Source organism: Schistocerca piceifrons, chromosome 9 (assembly GCF_021461385.2).
Source record: "Schistocerca piceifrons isolate TAMUIC-IGC-003096 chromosome 9, iqSchPice1.1, whole genome shotgun sequence".
NCBI lineage: Eukaryota > Metazoa > Arthropoda > Insecta > Orthoptera > Acrididae > Schistocerca > Schistocerca piceifrons.
In genome coordinates, this window is record NC_060146.1 from 2,452,501 (window position 1) to 2,466,368 (window position 13,868).

Below are 13,868 nucleotides of genomic sequence, written 5' to 3' on the forward strand. Positions count from 1 at the left end.
CAATACATCGTCCTCCAGCCGACTTGTCTCCAAGGGTCAATAGCTACCTCGGGCACCTTATGATCGTTCTGCTGTGAGTCTAGATTTTCGAAACCGACGCAAAACTGATAGTTAATTGTAACGATCAGGGCCTCCTAATGACCATGGAACACTCAAATTGAGTCGGGATTCAATACATCCTCCTCCAGCCGACTTGTCTCCAAGGGGATTTTGCTGCCTCGGGCTGCATGTGGTCCGTCTCCTGTGAGTCTAGATTTTCGAATCCGACGCGAAACTGATAGTTAATTGTAACGTTCAGGGCCTCCTAATGACGATGGAACACTCAAATTGCGTCGAGATTCAATACATCGGCCTCCAGCCGACTTGTCTCCAAGGGTCTATTGCTGCCTCGGACGCCTTATGGTCGTTCTCCTGTGGGTCTAGATTTTCGAATCCGACGCGAAAATGATAGTTAATTGTAACGTTCAGTGCCTCCTAATGACGATGAAACACTCAAATTGCGTCGACATTAATTACATCGTCCTCCAGACGACTTGTCTCCATGAGGATATTACTGCCTCGGGCCTCTTTTGTTCGCTCTCCTGTGAGTTTAGATTTTCGAATCCGGCGCGAAACTGTTAATTGTAACGTTCAGGGTTTCCTAATGACGATGGAACACTCAAATTGCATCGAGATTTAATACATCGAGATTCAGCAGATTTGTCTCCAAGGGTCTATTGCTGCCTCGGGCACCGTATGGTCGTTCCCCTGTGAGCCTACATTATAGAATCCGACGCTAAACTGATAGTTAATTGTAACGTTGAGGGCCTCCTAATGACGATAGAACACTCAAATTGCGTCGAGATTCAATACATCGACCTCCAACCGACTTGTCTCCAAGGGGATTTTGCTGCCTCGGGCTCCATGTAGTCCGTCTCCTGTAAGTCTATATTTTTGAATCCGACGCGAAACTGACAGTTAATTGTAACTTTCAGGGCCTCCAAATGACGATGGAGCACTCAAATTGCGTCGCGATTCAATACATCGTACTCCAGCGGACTGGTCTCCAAGGGGATATTGCTGCCTCGGGCAACATATGGTTCGTCTCTGTGTGTCTAGATTTTCGAATCCGACGCAAAAATGATCGTCAATTGTTACGTTCAGCGACCCCTAATGACGATGGAACACTCAATTAGCGTCGAGAGTCGATACATGGACCTCCAGCCCACTTGTCTAGAAGGGGATATGCTGCTTCGGGTTCCATGTGTTCCGTGTCCTGTGAGTCTAGATTTTCGAATCCGACGATATACTGATAGTTAATTGTAACGTTCATTTCCTCCTAATGACGATGCAGCACTCAAATTGCGTCGCGATTCAATACATCATCCTCCAGCGGACTGGTCTCCAAGGGGATATCGTTGCCACGGGCACCTTATGTGAGTCTAGATTTTCGAATCCGACGAAAAACTGATAGATAATTGCAACATTCAGGGCCTCCTAATGACGATGGAAACTCAAATTGCGTCGGGATCCGATACATCGTCCTCCAGGCGACTTGTCTCCAAGGGTCTATTGTTGCCTCGGGCACTATATGATCGTTCTCCAGTGAGTCTAGATTTTCGAACCCGACGCAAAACTGACAGTTAATTGTAACGTTCAGCGCCTCCTAATGACGATGGAACACTCAAATTGCGTCGAGATTCAATACATCGACCGCCAGCCGACCTGACTCCAAGAGGATATTGCTGCCTCAGGCACCATACGGTCCTTCTCCTGTGAGTCTAGATTTTCGAATCCGACGCGAAACTAATTGTTAATTGTATCGTTCACGGCCTCCTAATGACGATGGATCTCTCAAATTGCGACGCGATTCAATACATCGTCCTCCAGCCGACTTGTCTCCAAGGGTATATTGCTGCCTCGGGCACCTTATGGACGTTCTCCTGTGACTCTAGATTTTCTAATCCGACGCAAAACTGATAGTTAATTGTAACGTTCAGGGCCTCCTAAAGACGATGGAACACTCAAATTGCGTCGAGATTCAATACATCGTCCTTCAGCCGACTTGTCTCCTAGGGTCTATTGCTGCCTCGGTCACCTTATGGTCGATCACCAGTGAGTCTAGATTTTCTAATCCGACGCAAAACTGATTGTTAACTGTAACGTTCACGGCCTCCTAATGACGATGGAACATTCGAATTGCGTCGAGATTCAATACATCGACCTACAGCCGACTTGTCTCCAATGGTCTATTCCTGCCTCGGGCACCTTATGGTCGTTCTCCTGCGAGACTAGATTTTCTAATCCGACGCAAAACTGATTGTTAATTATAACGTTCAGGGCCTCCTAATGACGATGGAATACTCAAATTGCGTCAAGATACAATACATCGGAATCCAGCTACCTTGTCTCCAAGGGGCTGTTGCTGCCTGGGGCACCTTATGGTCGTTCTCCTGTGAGTCTAGATTTTCGAATCCGACGCAAAAATGATAGTCAATTGTTACGTTCAGCGACTCCTAATGACGATGGAACACTCAATTTGCGTCGAGAGTCAATACATGGACCTCCAGCCCACTTGTCTAGAAGGGGATAGATATGCTGCCTCGGGTTCCATGTGTTCCGTGTCCTGTGAGTCTGGATTTTCGAATCCGACGATATACTGATAGTTAATTGTAACGTTCATGGCCTCCTAATGACGATGCAGCACTCAAATTGCGTCGCGATTCAAGACATCGTCCTCCAGCGGACTGGTCTCCAAGGGGATATCGTTGCCACGGGCACCTTATGTGAGTCTAGATTTTCGAATCCGACGAAAAACTGATAGATAATTGTAACATTCAGGTTCTCCTAATGACGATGGAAACTCAAATTGCGTCGGGATCAGATACATCGTCCTCCAGGCGACTTGTCTCCAAGGGTCTATTGTTGCCTCCGGCACTATATGATCGTTCTCCAGTGAGTCTAGATTTTCGAACCCGACGAAAAACTGATAGTTAATTGTAACGTTCAGAGCCTCCTAATGACGATGGAACACTCAAATTCCGTCGCGACCCAATACATCGTCCTCCAGCCGACTTGTCTCCAAGGGTCAATAGCTACCTCGGGCACCTTATGATCGTTCTGCTGTGAGTCTAGATTTTCGAACCCGACGCAAAACTGATAGTTAATTGTAACGATCAAGGCCTCCTAATGACCATGGAACACTCAAATTGAGTCGGGATTCAATACATCCTCCTCCAGCCGACTTGTCTCCAAGGGGTTTTTGCTGCCTTGGGCTGCATGTGGTCCGTCTCCTGTGAGTCTAGATTTTCGAATCCGGCGCGAAACTGATAGTTAATTGTAACGTTCAGTTCCTCCTAATGACGATGAAACACTCAAATTGCGTCGAGATTAATTACATCGTCCTCCAGCCGACTTGTCTCCATGAGGATATTACTGCCTCGGGCCTCTTTTGTTCGCTCTCCTGTGAGTCTAGATTTTCGAATCCGGCGCGAAACTGTTAATTGTAACGTTCAGGGTTTCCTAATGACGATGGAACACTCAAATTGCGTCGAGATTTAATACATCGGGATTCAGCCGATTTGTCTCCAAGGGTCTATTGCTGCCTCGGGCACCGTATGGTCGTTCCCCTGTGAGCCTACATTATAGAATCCGACGCGAAACTGATAGTTAATTGTAACGTTGAGGGCCTCCTAATGACGATAGAACACTCAAATTGCGTCGTGATTCAATACATCGACCTCCAACCGACTTGTCTAAGTGCCCCGGGCTCCATGTAGTCCGTCTCCTGTAAGTTTAGATTGTTGAATCCGACGCGAAATTGACAGTTAATTGTAACTTTCAGGGCCTCCAAATGACGATGGAGCACTCAAATTGCGTCGCGATTCAATACATCGTCCTCCAGCGGACAGGTCTCCAAGGGGATATTGCTGCCTCGTGCACCTTATGGTCCGTCTCCTGTGAGTCTAGATTTTCGATTCCGACGAAAAACTGATAGTTAATTGTAACGTTCAGAGCCTCCTAATGACGATGGAACACTCAAATTCCGTCGCGATCCAATACATCGTCCTCCAGCCGACTTGTCTCCAAGGGTCAATAGCTACCTCGGGCACCTTACGATCGTTCTGCTGTGAGCCTAGATATTCGAACCCGACGCAAAGCTCATAGTTAATTGTAACGATCAGGGCCACCTAATGACGATGGAACACTCAAATTGAGTCGAGATTCAATACATCGGCCTTCAGCCGACTTGTCTCCAAGGGGATATTGATGCCTCGGGCTCCATGTGGTCCGTCTCCTGTGAGTCTAGATTTTCGAATCCGACGCGAAACTGATAGTTAATTGTAACGTTCAGGGCCTACTAATGACGATGGAACACTCAAATTGCGTCTCCAAGGGGATATTGCTGCCTCGGGCTCCATGTGGTCCGTCTCCTGTGAGTCTAGATTTTCAAATCCCACGCGAAACTGATTGTTAATTGTAACGTTCAGGGCCAAAATTGCCGATGAAACACTCAAATTGCGTCGACAATCACTACATCGGCCTCCAGCCGACTTGTCTCCAAGGGTCTATTGCTGCCTTGGGCACCTTATGGTCGTTCTCCTGTGAGTCTAGATTTTCGAATCCGACGCAAAAATGATAGTTAATTGTAAAGTTCAGGGCCTCCTAATGACGATGGAACACTCAAATTGCGTCGAGATTAAATACATCGTCCTCCAGCCGACTTGTCTCCATGGGGATATTACTACCTCGGGCCTCTTATGTTCGCTCTCCAGTGGGTCTAGATATTCGAATCCGACGCGAAACTGATTGTTAATTGTAACGTTCAGGGCTTCCTAATGCCCGAGGCAGCAATAGACCCTTGGAGACAAGTCGGCTGAAGGACGTTGAATTGAATCTCAACGCAATTTGAGTGTTTCATCGTCATTAGGAGGCCCTGAATGTTACAATTAACAATCAGTTTTGCGTCGAATTACAAAATGTAGACTCACAGGAGAACGAAAATAAGCTGCCCGAGGCAGCAATAGACCCGTGGAGACAAGTCGGCTGAGGGCGCTGTATTGAATCTCCACGCAATTTGAGTGTTCCATCGTCATTAGGTGGCCCTGAACGTTCAAATAACTATCAGTTTTGCGTCGAATTTGAAAATCTAGACTCACAGGAGAACGACCATAAGGTGCACAAGGCAGCAATAGACCCTTTGAGACAAGTCGGCTGAAGAACGATGTATTGAATCTCGACGCAATTTGAATGTTCCATCGTCATTAGGAGGCCCTGAACATTGCAATTAACTATCAGTTTCTCGTCGGATTCAAAAATCTAGCCTCACCGGAGAACGACCATAAGGTGCCCGAGGCAGCAATAGACCCTTGGAGACAAGTCGGCTGGAGGCCGATGTATTGAATCTCGACGCAATTTGAGTGATCCATCGTCATTATGTGGCCCTGAACGTTACAATTAACTATCAGTTATTCGAAAATCTAGACTCACAGGAGAACGATCATAAGGTGCATGATTCAGCAATAGACCCTTGGAGACAAGTCGGTTGGAGGACGATGTATTGCATCTCGACGCAATGTGAATGAGCCATCGTCATTAGGAGAAGCTGAACGTTACAATTAATTTTCAGTTATGCGTCGGGTTCGAAAATGGACTCACTGGAGAAGGACCATACGGTGCCCGAGGGAGCAATATCACCTTGGAGACCAGTCCGCTGGAGGCCGATGTATTGGATCTCGACGCAATTTGAGTGTTCCATCGTCAGTAGGAGGCTCTGAACGTTTGCAATTAACTATCAGTTTTTCGTCGGATTCAAAAATCTAGACACACAGGGGACGGACCATTTGGTGCCCGAGGCAGCACTATCCCCTTGGAGACAAATCAGCAGGATGACGAAGTATTGAATCTCGACGTAATTACAGTGTACTATCGTCATCAGGAGGCGCTGAACGTTACAATTCACTATTAGTTTTGAGTTGGATTCGAAAATCTAGACTCACAGGAGAAAGATCATATGGTGCCCGAGACAGCAATATCCCGTTGGAGACAAGTCGGCTGGAGGACGATGTATTTAATCTCGACGCAATTTGTGTTTTCCATCGTCATTAGGAGGCCCTGAACGTTACAATTAACTATCATTTTTGCGTCAAAAATCTAGACTCACAGGAGAATGATCATAAGGTGCCCGAGGCAGCAATAGACCCTTGGAGACAAGTCGGCTGGAGGCCGATGTATTGAATCTCGACGCAATTTGAGTGTTCCATCGGCATTATTGGCCCTGAACGTTACAATTATCAATCAGTTTCGCGTCGGAATCGAAAATCTAGACTCACAGGAGACGGACCACATGGAGCACGAAGCAGCAATATCCCCTTGTAAACAAGTCGGCTGGAGGTCGATGTATTGACTCTCGACGCAATTTGAGTGTTCCATCGTCATATGGAGGCCCTGAACATTAAAATTAACCATCGGTTTTGCATCGGATTCTAAAATGTAGACTCACAGGGGTACGACCATAGGGTGCCCGAGGCAGCAATAGACCCTTGGAGACAAATCGGCTGAATGCCGATGTATTGAATCTCGATGGAATTTGAGTGTTCCATCGTCATTAGGAAGTGTTGAACGTTACAATTAACAATCAGTTTCGCGTAGGAATCGAAAATCTAGTCTCACAGGAGAGCGAACATCGGAGGCCCGAGGCAGTAATTCCCCATGGAGACAAGTCGGCTGGAGGACGATGTATTGAATCTCGACGCAATTTGAGTGTTCCATCGGCATTATTGGCCCTGAACGTTACAATTAACTATCAGTTTCGCGTCGGATTTGAAAATTTAGACTCACAGGAGAGCGAACAAAAGAGGCCAGAGGCAGTAATATGCTCATGGAGACAAGTCGGCTCGAGGACGATGTAATTAATCTCGACGCAATTTGATTGTTTCATCGTCACTAGGAGGCACTGAACGTTACAATTAACTATCATTTTTGCGTTGGATTCGAAATCTAGACCTACAGGAGAACGACTATAAGGCGTCCGAGGGAGCAATAGACCCATGGAGACAAGTCGGCTGGAGGCCAATGTATTGAATCTCGACGCAATTTGAGAGTTCCATCGTCATTAGCAGGCCCTGAACGTTACAATTAACTATCAGTTTCGCGTCGGATTCGAAAATCTAGATTCACAGGAGACGGACCACATGCAGCCCGAGGCAGCAAATTCCCCTTTGAGACAAGTCGGCTGGAGGAGGATGTATTGAATCCCGACTCAATTTGAGTGTTCCATGGTCATTAGGAGGCCCTGAATGTTACAAAAAAGTATCAGGTTTTCGACGGATTCGAAAATCTAGACTCACTGGAGACGGACCATAAGGTGCCGACGCAGCAATATCCCCTTGGAGACCAGTCCGCTGGAGGACGATGTATTGAATCTCGACGCAATTTGAGTGTTCCATCGTCATTAGGAGGCCCTGATCGTTACAATTAACAATGAGTTTCGCGTCGGAATCGAAAATCTAGACCCACAGGAGACGGACCACGTGGAGCCCTATGCAGCAATATCCCCTTGTAGACAATTCAGCTGGAAGTCGATGTATTGACTCTCGACGCAATTTGAGAGTTCCATCGTCATTAAGAGGCCTTGAACATTACAATTAACTATCAGTTTTGCGTCGGATTCGGAAATCTAGACTCACCGGAGAACGACCGGAGGTGCCAGAGGCAGCAATATCCCCTTCAAGGCAAGTCGGCTGGAGGTCGATGTATTGAATCTCGACGCAATTTGAGTGATCCATCGTCGATAGGAGGCCCGGAACATAACAATTAACTATCAGTTTCGCGTCGGATTCGAAAATCTAGACTCACAGGAGACGGACCACATGGAACCCTAGGCAGCAATATCCCCTTGGAGACAAGTCGGCTGAAGGCCGATGTATTGAATTTCGACGCAATTTGAGTGTTCCATCGTCATTAGGAGGCCCTGAATGTTACAATTAACTATCAGTTTCCCGTCGGATTCGAAAATCTAGACTCACAGGAGACGGACCACATGGAGCCCGATGCATCAAAATCCCCTTGGAGACAAGTCGGCTGAAGGCCGATGTATTGAATCTCGACTCAATTTGAGTGTTCCATCATCATTATGTGTCCCTGATCGTTACAATTAACTATCAGTTTTGCGTCGGGTTCGAAAATCTAGACTCACAGCAGAACGATCATAAGGTGCCCGAGGTAGCTATTGACCCTTGGAGACAAGTCGGCTGGAGGACGATGTATTGGATCGCGACGGTATTTGAGTGTTCTATCGTCATTAGGAGGCCCTGAACCTTACAATTAACTATCAGTTTTTCGTCGGATTCGAAAATCTAGACTCACAGGAGACGGACCATAAGGTGCACGATGCAGCAATATCCCCTTGGAGACCAGTCCGTTGGAGGACGATGTATTGAATCGCGACGCAATTTGAGTGCTCCATCGTCATTTGCAGGCCCTGAAAGTAACAATTAACTGTCAGTTTCGCGTCGGATTCAAAAATCTAGACTCACAGGAGACGGACTACATGGAGCCCGAGGCAGTTAGACAAGCCGGCTGGAGGTCGATGTATTGAATCACGACGCAATTTGAGTGTTCCATGGTCATTAGGAAACCCTGAACGTTACAATTAACAGTTTCGCGCTGGATTCGAAAATCTAGACTCACAGGAGAGCGAACAAAAGAGGCCCGAGGCAGTAATATCCTCATGGAGACAAGTCGGCTGGAGGACGATGTAACTAATCTCGACGCAATTTGAGTGTTTCATCGTCACTAGGAGGCACGGAACGTTACAATTAACTATCATTTTTGCGTTGGATTCGAAAATCTAGACCCACAGGAGAACGACTATAAGGCGTCCGAGGGAGCAATAGACCCATGGAGACAAATTGGCTGGAGGCCAATGTATTGAATCTCGACGCAATTTGAGAGTTCCATCGTCATTAGCAGGCCCTGATCGTTACAATTAACTATCAGTTTCGCGTCGGATTCGAAAATCTAGATTCACAGGAGACGGACCTCATGCAGCCCGAGGCAGCAAATTCCCCTTGGAGACAAGTCGGCTGGAGGAGGATGTATTGAATCCCGACTCAATTTGAGTGTTCCATGGTCATTAGGAGGCCCTGAATGTTACAATAAAGTATCAGGTTTTCGACGGATTCGAAAATCTAGACTCACTGGAGACGGACCATAAGGTGCCGACGCAGCAATATCCCCTTGGAGACCAGTCCGCTGGAGGACGATGTATTGAATCTCGACGCAATTTGAGTGTTCCATCGTCATTAGGAGGCCCTGATCGTTACAATTAACAATGAGTTTCGCGTCGGAATCGAAAATCTAGACCCACAGGAGACGGACCACGTGGAGCCCTATGCAGCAATATCCCCTTGTAGACAATTCAGCTGGAAGTCGATGTATTGACTCTCGACGCAATTTGAGAGTTCCATCGTCATTAAGAGGCCTTGAACATTACAATTAACTATCAGTTTTGCGTCGGATTCGGAAATCTAGACTCACCGGAGAACGACCGAAGGTGCCAGAGGCAGCAATATCCCCCTCAAGGCAAGTCGGCTGGAGGTCGATGTATTGAATCTCGACGCAATTTGAGTGATCCATCGTCGATAGGAGGCCCGGAACATAACAATTAACTATCAGTTTCGCGTCGGATTCGAAAATCTAGACTCACAGGAGACGGACCACATGGAACCCGAGGCAGCAATATCCCCTTGGAGACAAGTCGGCTGAAGGCCGATGTATTGAATTTCGACGCAATTTGAGTGTTCCATCGTCATTAGGAGGCCCTGAATGTTACAATTAACTATCAGTTTCCCGTCGGATTCGAAAATCTAGACTCACAGGAGACGGACCACATGGAGCCCGATGCATCAAAATCCCCTTGGAGACAAGTCGGCTGAAGGCCGATGTATTGAATCTCGACTCAATTTGAGTGTTCCATCATCATTATGTGTCCCTGATCGTTACAATTAACTATCAGTTTTGCGTCGGGTTCGAAAATCTAGACTCACAGCAGAACGATCATAAGGTGCCCGAGGTAGCTATTGACCCTTGGAGACAAGTCGGCTGGAGGACGATGTATTGGATCGCGACGGTATTTGAGTGTTCTATCGTCATTAGGAGGCCCTGAACCTTACAATTAACTATCAGTTTTTCGTCGGATTCGAAAATCTAGACTCACAGGAGACGGACCATAAGGTGCACGATGCAGCAATATCCCCTTGGAGACCAGTCCGTTGGAGGACAATGTATTGAATCGCGACGCAATTTGAGTGCTCCATCGTCATTTGCAGGCCCTGAAAGTAACAATTAACTGTCAGTTTCGCGTCGTATTCAAAAATGTAGACTCACAGGAGACGGACTACATGGAGCCCGTGGCAGTTAGACAAGCCGGCTCGAGGTCGATGTATTGAATCACGACGCAATTTGAGTGTTCTATCGTCATTAGGAGGTCCTGAGCATTACAATTAACTATCAGTTTTGCGTCGGATTCTAAAATGTAGCTCACAGGGGAACGACCATACGGTGCCCGAGGCAGCATTAGACCCTTGGAGACAAATCGGCTGAATCCCGATGTATTAAATCTCGTCGCAATTTGAGTGTTCCATCGTCATTAGGAAACCCTGAACGTTACAATTAACAGTTTCGCGCTGGATTACGAAAATCTAGACTCACAGGAGAGCGAACAAAAGAGGCCCGAGGCAGTAATATCCTCATGGAGACAAGTCGGCTGGAGGACGATGTAATTAATCTCGACGCAATTTGAGTGTTTCATCGTCACTAGGAGGCACTGAACGTTACAATTAACTATCATTTTTGCGTTGGATTCGAAAATCTAGACCCACAGGAGAACGACTATAAGGCGTCCGAGGGAGCAATAGACCCATGGAGACAAGTCGGCTGGAGGCCAATGTATTGATCTCGACGCAATTTGAGAGTTCCATCGTCATTAGCAGGCCCTGAACGTTACAATTAACTATCAGTTTCACGTCGGATTCGAAAATCTAGATTCACAGGAGACGGACCACATGCAGCCCGAGGCAGCAAATTACCCTTGGAGACAAGTCGGCTGGAGGAGGATGTATTGAATCCCGACTCAATTTGAGTGTTCCATGGTCATTAGGAGGCCCTGAATGTTACAATAAAGTATCAGGTTTTCGACGGATTCGAAAATCTAGACTCACTGGAGACGGACCATAAGGTGCCGACGCAGCAATATCCCCTTGGAGACCAGTCCGCTGGAGGACGATGTATTGAATCTCGACGCAACTTGAGTGTTCCATCGTCATTAGGAGGCCCTGAACGTTACAATTAACAATGAGTTTCGCGTCGGAATCGAAAATCTAGACCCACAGGAGACGGACCACGTGGAGCCCTATGCAGCAATATCCCCTTGTAGACAAGTCAGCTGGAAGTCGATGTATTGACTCTCGACGCAATTTGAGAGTTCCATCGTCATTAAGAGGCCCTGAACATTACAATTAACTATCAGTTTTGCGTCGGATTCGGAAATCTAGACTCACCGGAGAACGACCGTAAGGTGCCAGAGGCAGCATCAGACCCTTGGAGACAAGTCGGCTGGAGGCCGATGTATTGAATCTCGACGCAATTTGAGTGTTCCATCGTCATTAGGAGGCCCTGAACGTTACAATTAACAATGAGTTTCGCGTCGGAATCGAAAATCTAGACCCACAGGAGACGGACCACATGGAGCCCTATGCAGCAATATCCCCTTCTAGACAAGTCAGCTGGAAGTCGATGTATTGACTCTCGACGCAATTTGAGAGTTCCATCGTCATGAAGAGGCCCTAAACATTACAATTAACTATCAGTTTTGCGTCGGATTCGAAAATCTAGACTCACCGGAGAACGACTGTAAGGTGCCAGAGGCAGCAACAGACCCTTGGAGACAAGTCGGCTGGAGGCCGATGTATTGAATCTCGACGCAATTTGAGTGTTCCATCGTCATTAGGAGGCCCTGAACGTTACAATTAACTATCATTTTTGCGTCGGATTCGAAAATCTAGACACTCAGGAGAACGAACATAAGGTGCCCGAGGCAGCAATAGAGCCTTCAGACAAGTCGGCTGGAAAACGATGTATTGACTCTCGAGGCAATTTGAATGATCCATCGTCATTAGGAGGCCCTGAATGTTACAATTAACTATCAGTTTTCCGTCGGATTCAAAAATCTAGACTCACTGGAGACGGACCATAAGGTGCCCGACCCAGCAATATCCCCTAGGAGACCAGTCAGCTGGAGGACGATGTATTGAATCGCGACGCATTTTGAGTGCTCCATCGTCTGTAGGAGACCCTGAACGTTACAATTAACTATCAGTTATGCGTCGGATATGAAAATCTCGACTCACAGGAGGACGACCATAAGGTGCCCGTGGCAGCAATAGACCTTTGGAGACAAGTCGGCTGGAGGACGATGTATTCACTCTCGACGCAATTTGAGTGTTCCATCGTTATTAGGAGGCCCTGAACGTTACAATTAACAATCAGTTTTGCATCGGATTACAAAATCTAGACTCACAGGAGAACGACCATAAGGTGCCCGAGGCAGCAATAAACCCTTGGAGACTAGTCGGCTGGAGGACGATATATTGAATCTCGACGCAATTTGAGTGTTCCATCGTCATTAGGAGGCGCTGAACGTTACAATTAACTATCAGTTTTGCGTCGCATTCGAATACGTAGAATCACCTTAGACGAACCATGTGGTGCCCGAGGCAGCGATATCCCTCTGGAGACAAGTCGGCAGGAGGACGATGTAGTGAATCTCGACGCAATTTGAGTGTTCCATCGTCATTAGGAGGTGCTGAACGTTGCAATTAACTACAATTTTTGCGTCGGGTTCGTAATTCTAGACTCACAGGTAAAGGACCATATGGTGCCCGAGGCAGCAATATCCCCTTCAAGGCAAGTCGGCTGGAGGTCGATGTATTGCATCTCGACGCAATTTGAGTGATCCATCGTCGATAGGAGGCCCGGAACATAACAATTAACTATCAGTTTTTCGTCGGATTCTAAAATCTAGACTCACAGGGGAACGACTATAAGGTGCCCGAGGCAGCAATAGACCCTTGTAGACGAATCGTCTGAATGCCGATGTATTGAATCTCGACGCAATTTGGTTGTTCCATCGTCATTAGAAGGCCCTGAACGTTATAATTAACTATCATTTTTGCGTCGGATTCGAAAATCTAGACACTCAGGAGAACGAACATAAGGTGCCCGAGGCAGCAATAGACCCTTCAGACAAGTCGGCTGGAAAACGATGTATTGACTCTCGAGGCAATTTGAATTATCCATCGTCATTAGGAGGCCCTGAATGTTACAATTAACTATCAGTTTTTCGTCGGATTCGATAATCTAGACTCACTGGAGACGGACCATAATGTGCCCGACTCAGCAATATCCCCTAGGAGACCAGTCCGCTGGAGGACGATGTATTGGATCGCGACGCAATTTGAGTGTTCCATCGTAACTAGGAGGCTATGTATGTTATAATTAACTATCAGTTTCGCGTCGGATTCGAAAATTAAGACTCACAGGAGACTGACCACATGGAGCCCGATGCGGCAATATCCCCTTGTAGACAAGTTGGCTGGAGGTCGATGCATTGACTCTCGACACAATCTTAGTGTTCCATCGTAAATAGGACGCCCTGAATGTTACAATTAACTATAAGTTTTTCGTCGGATTCGAAAATCCAGACTCACTGGAGACGGACCATAAGGTTCTGAAAGCAGCAATAACCCCTTGGAGACAAGTCCGTTGGAAGACGATGTATTGAATCGCGACGGAATTTGAGTGCTCCATCGTCATTTTGAGGCCCTGAA